This window comes from Eulemur rufifrons, chromosome 30 (genome assembly GCF_041146395.1).
Source record: "Eulemur rufifrons isolate Redbay chromosome 30, OSU_ERuf_1, whole genome shotgun sequence".
Classification (NCBI taxonomy): domain Eukaryota; kingdom Metazoa; phylum Chordata; class Mammalia; order Primates; family Lemuridae; genus Eulemur; species Eulemur rufifrons.
Window position 1 is genome coordinate 72,814,356 of NC_091012.1, and position 9,107 is coordinate 72,823,462.

Below are 9,107 nucleotides of genomic sequence, written 5' to 3' on the forward strand. Positions count from 1 at the left end.
GAGAATCCATTTCCTTGTCTCTTCTACTTTCTAGAGGTTGTATGTATTCTTTGCCACATAGTCCTATATCACTCTGACTTCTGTTTTCATTGTTATCTCTCCTCCTCTTATCTAACATTCCTACCTCCCTCTAATAAGTACCCTTGTGATTATACAGGTCCCATTGGACAATCTAGGATATTCTCCCATCTCAAAATCCTTAACTTAATCTCATCAGCAAACTCTCTTTGTCATTTAAGGTAACATGTCCATAAATCCCAGGGATTAGGGTGTATACATATCTTTGCAGGGGAGTCATTGTTCTGCATGGTCCATATGTCTTTCTGACCTCAACCTAGAAAGGTTGTTTGCTTTTAAGGATTTATGTAATTAGGTTGGGCCCAACCAGGTAACCCAGACTAATCTCCCCATCTCAAGGCCCTTAACTTTAATCACATATTCAAGGTGCCTTTGCCAAGTAAAGTCATGTGTTCATGGGTTCTGGAGATTCAGACAGGGACACTTTTTTTGAGGAACCATTATTTTGCCTACCACAGTGGATTTAGAAAAAATGGCCCATTTCATTTGAATTATCAAATTAGTGATTATAAAGTTGTTCATAGTATTCTTTTAATATTCTTTAATATCTGTGTGGTCAGTATTGATGTCCACTGTTTTATTCCTAATATTGGCAATTGTGTCTTCTCTCTTTTTATTTTGGTCACCGTGATTAGAGGTTTATCAATTTTTATTTATTTTTTTCAAAGACATCTATTTTGTTCATTAATTTTCTTTTCAGTTTTTCTGTTTTCAATTGATTTATGCTCTAATTTTTATTATTTACTTCCTTTTGTTCACCTTGAGTTTCATTTACTCCTCTTCTCTATATACTTAAGGTGGCTTCTGATTTCAGATCTTTGTTTTTCTTTTCTCCTACAAGCATTATTTGCTTTAAATTTCCCTCTAAGCATAATTTTAGTGTTATATTTTCATTTTATTTTGGTTTAAAATATTTTTTAATTCCCCCTAAGACTTTCTCTTTGATATATGGATCATTTAGAAGTTTGGTGTTTAATTTCCAAATGTTTTGGGATTTCACTATTTTCTTTCTGTTATTGATTTTTAATTTATCTGGTCTCAGAACATACTTTTTATAATTTTTTAAAATTTCTTAAGGTCTCTTTTATTATTCAGCATATGGTCTGTCTTTGTGAGTGTCCCATATACCTTTGAGAAGAATATGCATTTATTTTCCTGTCATTTGGTAGTATTCCATAAATATCAATTATAGTGCTGTTCAGATCATCTATATCCTTATTATTTGTCTGCCTATTTGTCTTATTAATACCTTACAGAGCATTGTTAAAGTCCCCAACTTTATTTTTTTCATAGGGAAAATGTATATTTATTTTTAAATGGTCAATACTTCTGTATTTGATACTTTATTGTGAATAACAGACTGCTTGTGCCCCAGCACCCAGTGGAGATCTGCTGCTATGTGTTTTGTGTGACTTAACACAGTATTATGTACACAGTAAGAACTTAATGCTTGTAGAGTGGATACACAAATTAACAATAGGATAATCCTTGGTACCTCGGGGTGATAAAAATTTAGGGCTCAACAAGTGGTGTGCTGGAGACAGCTCACAATGGCTTGTGAGAGCTGATTGAGCTCCTCTCTTCCCAGTTCTATGGTCGGTGATGACCTGCTGGGAGTTTGCAATCAGCCAAGATGGAGACTGGGAGCAACATTTCTTCTGGTGGAAAGACAAGGTAGCAATTGCGTTTTCATAATTTGCTGCTGTTGTTTGGAAAGAGGAAGAGCTCATACTGTCTGAGGCAGTCATTTTGGGGACTGACATCTTACTGCTGCAGACAGACTTGCCTGAGCACCCTGCATTAATTTGCTGTATTATGCAGAGCATTTTGATGGAATCCAGCTAAATAATCCAGCTGAAGAACCGCCTTATGGCCAATCTCCAGAGAGGGACCCTCAAGATAGTGGCTAGTTAGTGGACGTGGCCTGTCAAGGGGAGTGATCTGGGACTGTGCTGCCCCATCCACATTTGCCTTCATGCCACTCATTTACTCCAGCAATTTCAGGAGATAAGGATCTCTTGTTTTCAAAATTGCTACACCTCTTTATGCAGAGGCACACTAAGACAAAAAAGTTGGAAAATTTCCCAATTAGGTTTAGTTCAATAATTGTCACCCAGCATTTGGACTACCTCTTGGGTCTTTTACACCATTAAACCAAATTGGCAGTATGAAACTTATAATCCTGTTTACATGTGTTTTGGGTTAGGATGGAGTGGTAAAGATTTTGTTCTAAACAGCATTGTGGTATTTCAAAAGAAGCTACATTTCAGTTTGGATTAAGTTTACATATAACTAAAAGAGGATATGACATTTCTTATAAACAGTGTAAACCTTAAAGGAAAGCAGTATTGATTTGGGACACCACTCGTGGATGAGAATCCAATGTAAAATTTTTCCCCTTCATTTTGAGAATATTTTGTAGAAACTGAGAGCATTCCATAACTCATAGTACATCATGCCATTGTTTCTGTTCCCTTTGGGGCCATTTGGTAATCCATTAGTCACTATTTGTCCAATACCTACTATATGCAGGCCCTGTGATAAACATTGAGGTTACAAAGAATATGGTTCTTGCCCTCCAGGAGTACAAATCTATTGTGGGAGGCAGAAAAATAAAGCAATGACTGTGTAGTACAATCAGTGCTTTACCAGTTGGATGAGATGTTATTTGGATTGCAAAAATGGTGAGTAAGTTATTCTAGCAAACAAGGAAAGGAGATTGCTTCAGGCAGAGGCAAATGAGAGTGCAAAGGAGAGAGCCTTCTGCTTCTGGGATCTCCCTGGGCTCAGGGGTGTATGGGTCAGTGGCAGGCGTCCATATGGAAGGACGGGTTCATGTTTTGTGGACCCTCAGAAATGGTATGGAGCAGGCTATTAAAGTGAAATGACTTTGTTCAGTTTCAATGGATACCCAATAAAATGGTTGCCCTGTTCCAACATGAACTTTGAGGCCACCTGGCAGGAGGTGGTGAAAATAAAAGCAGTTTTGTTACTCTTAAACCTTCACCCACATTGAGATTATAGAAAAGAGCTTGGAGATAAAGGGAAGATTTTGATAGAGTTACCAATGTGTTATGAGTTCTAATATCACCCCCAGGGAGTAGCTGGATAAATATACCCAATTGGGAAAGAGTGATGAAGCTCCCACCCTGCCAAATATATATCTAGCCTGCAGTAGGCATGGGCTGGCAAGGAGGTCATTCTGCAAGTGAAATTGCACATTTTGATGGAGTCACTACACTGAGTACTTTAATTACGGATATGGATGGGCACTTTTATTACCAAAAAGTGACCAGAATACTGATGGAACATGACCAAAATTTCATCCAGGGGCAGGAGAAGATTCAGCAGCCCAGTGTAAATTTGAAGGGATAGTGGGATCCAAAAGAAATTACTGTATTACTATATACATGAACTGTGCTTGTTCAACAACATAGTGATTACAGATATGTGCAATTTTTCCCCTGGGAGAAGGGTTTATATCCTTATATAGACAGAAAGGGCTAAGGATACAGAGAGGTTCAAGTTTCAGTGGTTGAAGTCCCCAAATTTAATTGTGGATTTTACTTTGTCTTTTCAGCTCTATCAGTTTTGCTTTATGCATTTTGAAGCTTTCTTCTTTAGAGCATGATATTTAGGATGGTCATGCCTTCATAGTGAATTGACTCTTTTCTCATTATCTAGTATTCTTATTTATACCTGACAATATTCTTTGTTCTGAAGTCCTAAGGGTACTGTTTTTGTTATTTTTCCCCCTGAAGATTAAGGCTTTTCTTCCATAAGGGAGTCAGTGAAGATGGGTCTGGACGAAATTTTATCTTTGGCTGCTATCTCTTTCCCCTAGGGAGTACTATGAATAACATTTTGGGGGGATTCCTCCCACCTTCCTTGTGAGTACCTGGTGGAGTTCTTGGTAAAAAAGTTTTCAATATGCTATTAACCCCACTATATCTACCACCCCTAAGATCGTCACACTCTCACCCTAGCCCTATGTACTCAGTCTTTAGTAATTTGTTAAAGATTTTTAACTGAATCTTCTACTATCTTACATGGCATCCAGTGGCATCTTCTCCATGTAAGCCAATGCTAGAGACTTGTTTTTCCTTGCAGATAACAATATCTGTCCAAATTTGGGGTTAATTGTTTAACCATTGGCTTAAGTTCTCTGATGGGTTCACCAAAATACCTTAATTTTCAGTGTCTCCAACATTTTCTTATTATTTGCCTGGAAGGAGTGATGCTCTTTTCATCTCTCTATATCTCTGAGTAAAACTCAGATACTCACCACATTTTACTTGTCTATGTTCCTAGTGAGAAGACCTAGATTGCCTCCAAATTTCTATTATCACAAAAATTAGTACAATAAACATCTTCTTAGTTATTTCCCTAAGGACCTTTGTAAGAATTTTTCTGGCTTACAGGCCCAGGAAAGGGATTTGAGTCATAGCATATGTGTTTATTTAATTTGGCTGATTGCTGCCACACTGTTCTCCAGAATGGCTGCACATGTCCACGTGCCCACCAATGGCGAATGAAATATATGTTTTCCCATCCCTGCCAATATGAAACATAGAATTCTCCAGTCTTTACAAATATGAAGATAAAGTGGCATAGCATTGTTTTAATGTACATATCTCTGATTATTAATAATTTTGAACATGTTTTCCCATACTTATACAATGGATTTTCCTTTCCCTGACTTGCTTGTTCTTATCCTTTGCTCATTTTTATTATTTTATTTTGTGTTGATTTATATGTTTTTTTTAATGCATTCTGGATATTAACCCCTCATCAATTATAGACATTGCAAATATCTTCTATCAGTAAGTAGACTAATTTCCTACACAGAAATCCTTTATCTTGATATAGTCAACCAATCAAATTTTGTCTTGTAGTTTGTGTTTTGGAGACTTTAAGATGTTTTTTCTTAGTCCTAGGCTACACAAATTATAAGATATTTTTGGACATCTATGCAGTGCTTCAAATCTTACCACCAATCTTTGACTGAGTATACTTTCACATGTAAATTAAACTTAAATGTTGAGACTTAGAGGAAAGAGAGTACTTTAGCAATGTAGTGTAGTATAACATAAAGAATATTGGACGGGATGTGAAGGCTATCTGGCTGCAACATCTGTCACCCCATGGATCACCAGGATTAATTTGGCTGATCTGGCTGGATAGGCGGGTGTCCACTTCCTCCCTCACTGCTCCATGTGAATCCCTCCCAAAGCTGAGCGCTCAGTGGAAGAGGATGATGACCTTCCCCAACAGAGGAGGACTGTTCTTCAGTCAAGGGTATACAAGTAGCTGTGCTCCCCTGCTAGAACCTCCAAACAAACTCTCAAGAATATTGCACAAAGAGTTGGAAGGCCATGGTTCTGATCTCAACTTTACCACTTACTAGCTGTGACCTTGGTAAACTCAGCATTGTTGAATTTGATAATATTTCATTGGGAAAGTGGGGATAATACCACAAAGTCTGCCTTAGATCGTCATAAGTATTAAATGAGATAATTGTTTTGAAAGTACTTTGAAAATTATGTATTGCAATACAAATATAAAATCACGGTGTGATCAGTTTATATTTTTTATTTCATTTCACTAGTGAGATTTCCTAAACCAGTGGTTTTCAGAACACAGTTTCAAATATTCTAATAAATGTTCTTCATAGTGTGAATTTTTTTCCCCACAGCTATTTGCCTACTGGATCCTTTTCTCATGGGATACTTATGAACATTTCCCAAAAATATTTTATGAAATACAAGTTTGAGAAAAATTGGCTTATTAGAAATAACATGGGGCTTTTCATATTCCAGTTCTGTTAATCACGTGAAACTTTGGGAACAGTACTTAACCTCTTTGAGTTTTACTTTTTTTTCTACCCTTGAAAATAGGATTAAAAACTGTCCTTGAAAGTAATTTCAAGATAATGTATATAAAAATTAGTGCCTGGTACATAGTAGGAACTCTCAGTAAGTGGTGGTAGTAGTTTATTTATTTTTGTTATTGTTAATATTATTAACAGTATGAATGTAGACATTAGTATGTAATTAGTAGCTTATATTCATTATATCTTAGTTTTCTTCTTCTATACCTAAGCAAATGAGGTAGAGGCTCCTAATACTTCTTTACACCAAGATATCTTTAGTATCCCTTCTACTAATCTTATAACTGAAATCTCAGCAGTGCTGGTTACCAGATTCCTTGCATCATTATTTCAGCCATCATTGAAATGAAACTGGGTGCTTTGGTGCTGTTTCTCAAAACTTTTCTTTTGCTCTAATGCAGATGAGTTAAAAAGATAGCGAATACCTTCATGCATAATCCTGTGTTAGAATGGAGTTTTTATTGTGATACATGATAATTATGAAGGTGTACCTGTCCTCCTTTTCAGTTATTATCAGCACCTATATCTTCTTTTAAATGTGTTCTTGTTTACTTTCTTCATAATTATATATATATATGTGTGTATATATATATATATATATATATATATGATATGCTTCAGTTACCTTACTTAGATTCTCAATTCACCCCAAAAACAAACAAAAAAAATTTCATTGAATTTTGTTGAATAGCTATGCTTTCTAAGTATTATTCTTGGAACTTTTCAAAATCTATGAAACTGCTACCATTGGTGCCCAAACCTATAGTTATGCAAAATCAATTCTAAAGAGTTAAATAATTTTGAATTTGTTGGACAGTGAAAAGCTCTTATCTTTCCATGGTATCCTTACTGTGATGATATCTTAAGCTTTATAGACTTAGAAGTCAACTGGAATTTCTTTGAATCTAACCTTTGTAGAATTCCAATGGGGAAAGTGAACCTTGATAGCCACATTTTCTGTCCCATCACCTGTCAAATACTCATATTGCCAGTAGCCAATTCAGTTTGTATATGATGAATAGACAAGCCAGTAATAGTCTTTGTCATTTAAATTTTTCACACATTTTCTTTCTGTAACAGTCCTTGCCATTTCAATTGTTCCATATCCCCCACCTTCTCTCTCTCTCTCTCTCTCTCTCTCTCTGGGTTTTGCTCTCACTCTCATTCTCTTCTTGGGTATGTGTGTGCTTTCTATGTGTGTGAAAACTACTCTCAACAGCTAGCTGCCACAGGCCACTCCACTGTAAGAAAGCAGAGCTTCAGAACTGTCAAACAAATGAAAAATGAAAATGAAGCAAATCACAAAGGAGGCAGTTGGCTAAGATTAGACCTGGGGATCTCACTCTAGGTATGCCAGGTTGCTATGGTTCATCAGGAAAGCCTGAGGTAGGGACATATTTTGCCTTCACTTTGCAGCCACTCTCAGAGTAACATTATCCATCAGAAAATCGTTTCCTGAAGTTTGCTATGGAAAGGCTGATTACCAAAGAGCAGTCAAGGCCAACTTAATATGCCTGTCCCTTTGACACTTATGCAAAGATACAAAGTTACTATGGTGATAAAAAGATAGAATTTGCACCAGGTGCTGTATATGTACCTGTTCTGAGTGTTATTGATCCACTTACGACCCTCTCATGAAATCCAAAACAATATCCTTTCAAGCTCTAGAGAGGCAGTAGGAAGAGTGACTCTCACTACTTTGCCCCAAAGAGTGTTTATTCAATGGAGATCAAGAGCAGAATGAAAACTATTGACTGCTCTTTGAATCCTATGTCAGTGAAACCACAGTGGACATTGTTCTGAAAACAGTCTCTTCACTGGAAAATATATGCAAAGTAAAACCTATGCTTTTCGTGGGATAGAATTTTCTATAAAGTAACTAGTCTATTGATCCTACTTTTTTCCATTTTTTTTTTTTTGGTAGAGTCAGGTGATGGTGTACACTGAGGAAAAATAACTCTTAAACCCAGCACTGAAACATGCTGAGTCAGAATGTCTCAAGGCCCAAGCTACTCCTAGGTGGGTGGCACATTAAGCATTCACTTTTTCAGGCCTCCAGGCTCTGCTGACATAATTGTTTAATTAGTCTTACCCTGGGAACCTGAAAAAAGGAATGCCTGATGTACCACCCAGCAACACCTTTTAGGCCTCAGGAGAAACTACCTTTTTATTTCTCTCCCTATGAGTAGCAAATTAAAACAAAGAGTTTCTTTAAATTTATTTCAGTCCTAAATGCCAACCCCTGAGATGTGCATAGCTTATATTCATATTCAGATAAACTACTACACAACCAACAGTTCCCCTATTATTACTTATGACCCCTAGCTGGCTTTTCCTGCTGTTGGCTCAGCATCCTAATCCATACAGTGTGACCCTTTGCCATAGTAGCTCCTGTTGTTCAGTAAGGGAAATAAAGTTGCCAGCACTTCACTATAGGAATTCTGTTCCATGTGGAGAACTACTTTTGCTTTAAGATCTTTCTAATATTTTACTTCAGTGGGAGGGAGAAAGAGTCAGTGATCATTTTTATGACACTATTAATTTGCAAAAAGCTTAGTGAAGTTAAAAGAAGAGTGGCATGATTAAGGGAATTATAGGTTTGAACAGAAAAATTGGAAAGATTTAAATATCCTGGGTTGGATAAATAAAGTCTGTTAGTTAGACATAAAAATGAAGTTTTGCAATTCTTGAAGGGTGAATATGGCCTATGTAAAGTGTATTTTGCTAGTAGAATTGACAAAACACTGGAGTTGACTGCTGGTATATATTGGCATTCTAAATTTTAGTTTGTAGAAAGAGCAGAGTCTTAGGATTGAGATCTTAGTTTTGATCTACTTTTATTGTTCGCTATGTGATATATAGTTGTTCACTTCTCCTTTTTTGGTCCATAAAATAAAGAATTTTATCCATAAAATAAAAAATTTTAGGATTATTTCAGAGATCACTTTCTGCTTCACCATATAGCAACTTTGTAACTTATGAATTTTCTACAGTGGTAGTTATTAGCATTGATCACTAAGTATTACTAGTGCCCTATCTCATGGAATTTTTGGCATCCTTGTGGTTGAGTGGAACTCTGTGACTAGCTCTTGCAAATTAGGATTTCTGTAAGAGCTTCTGTAAGAAGTGATATTATGCA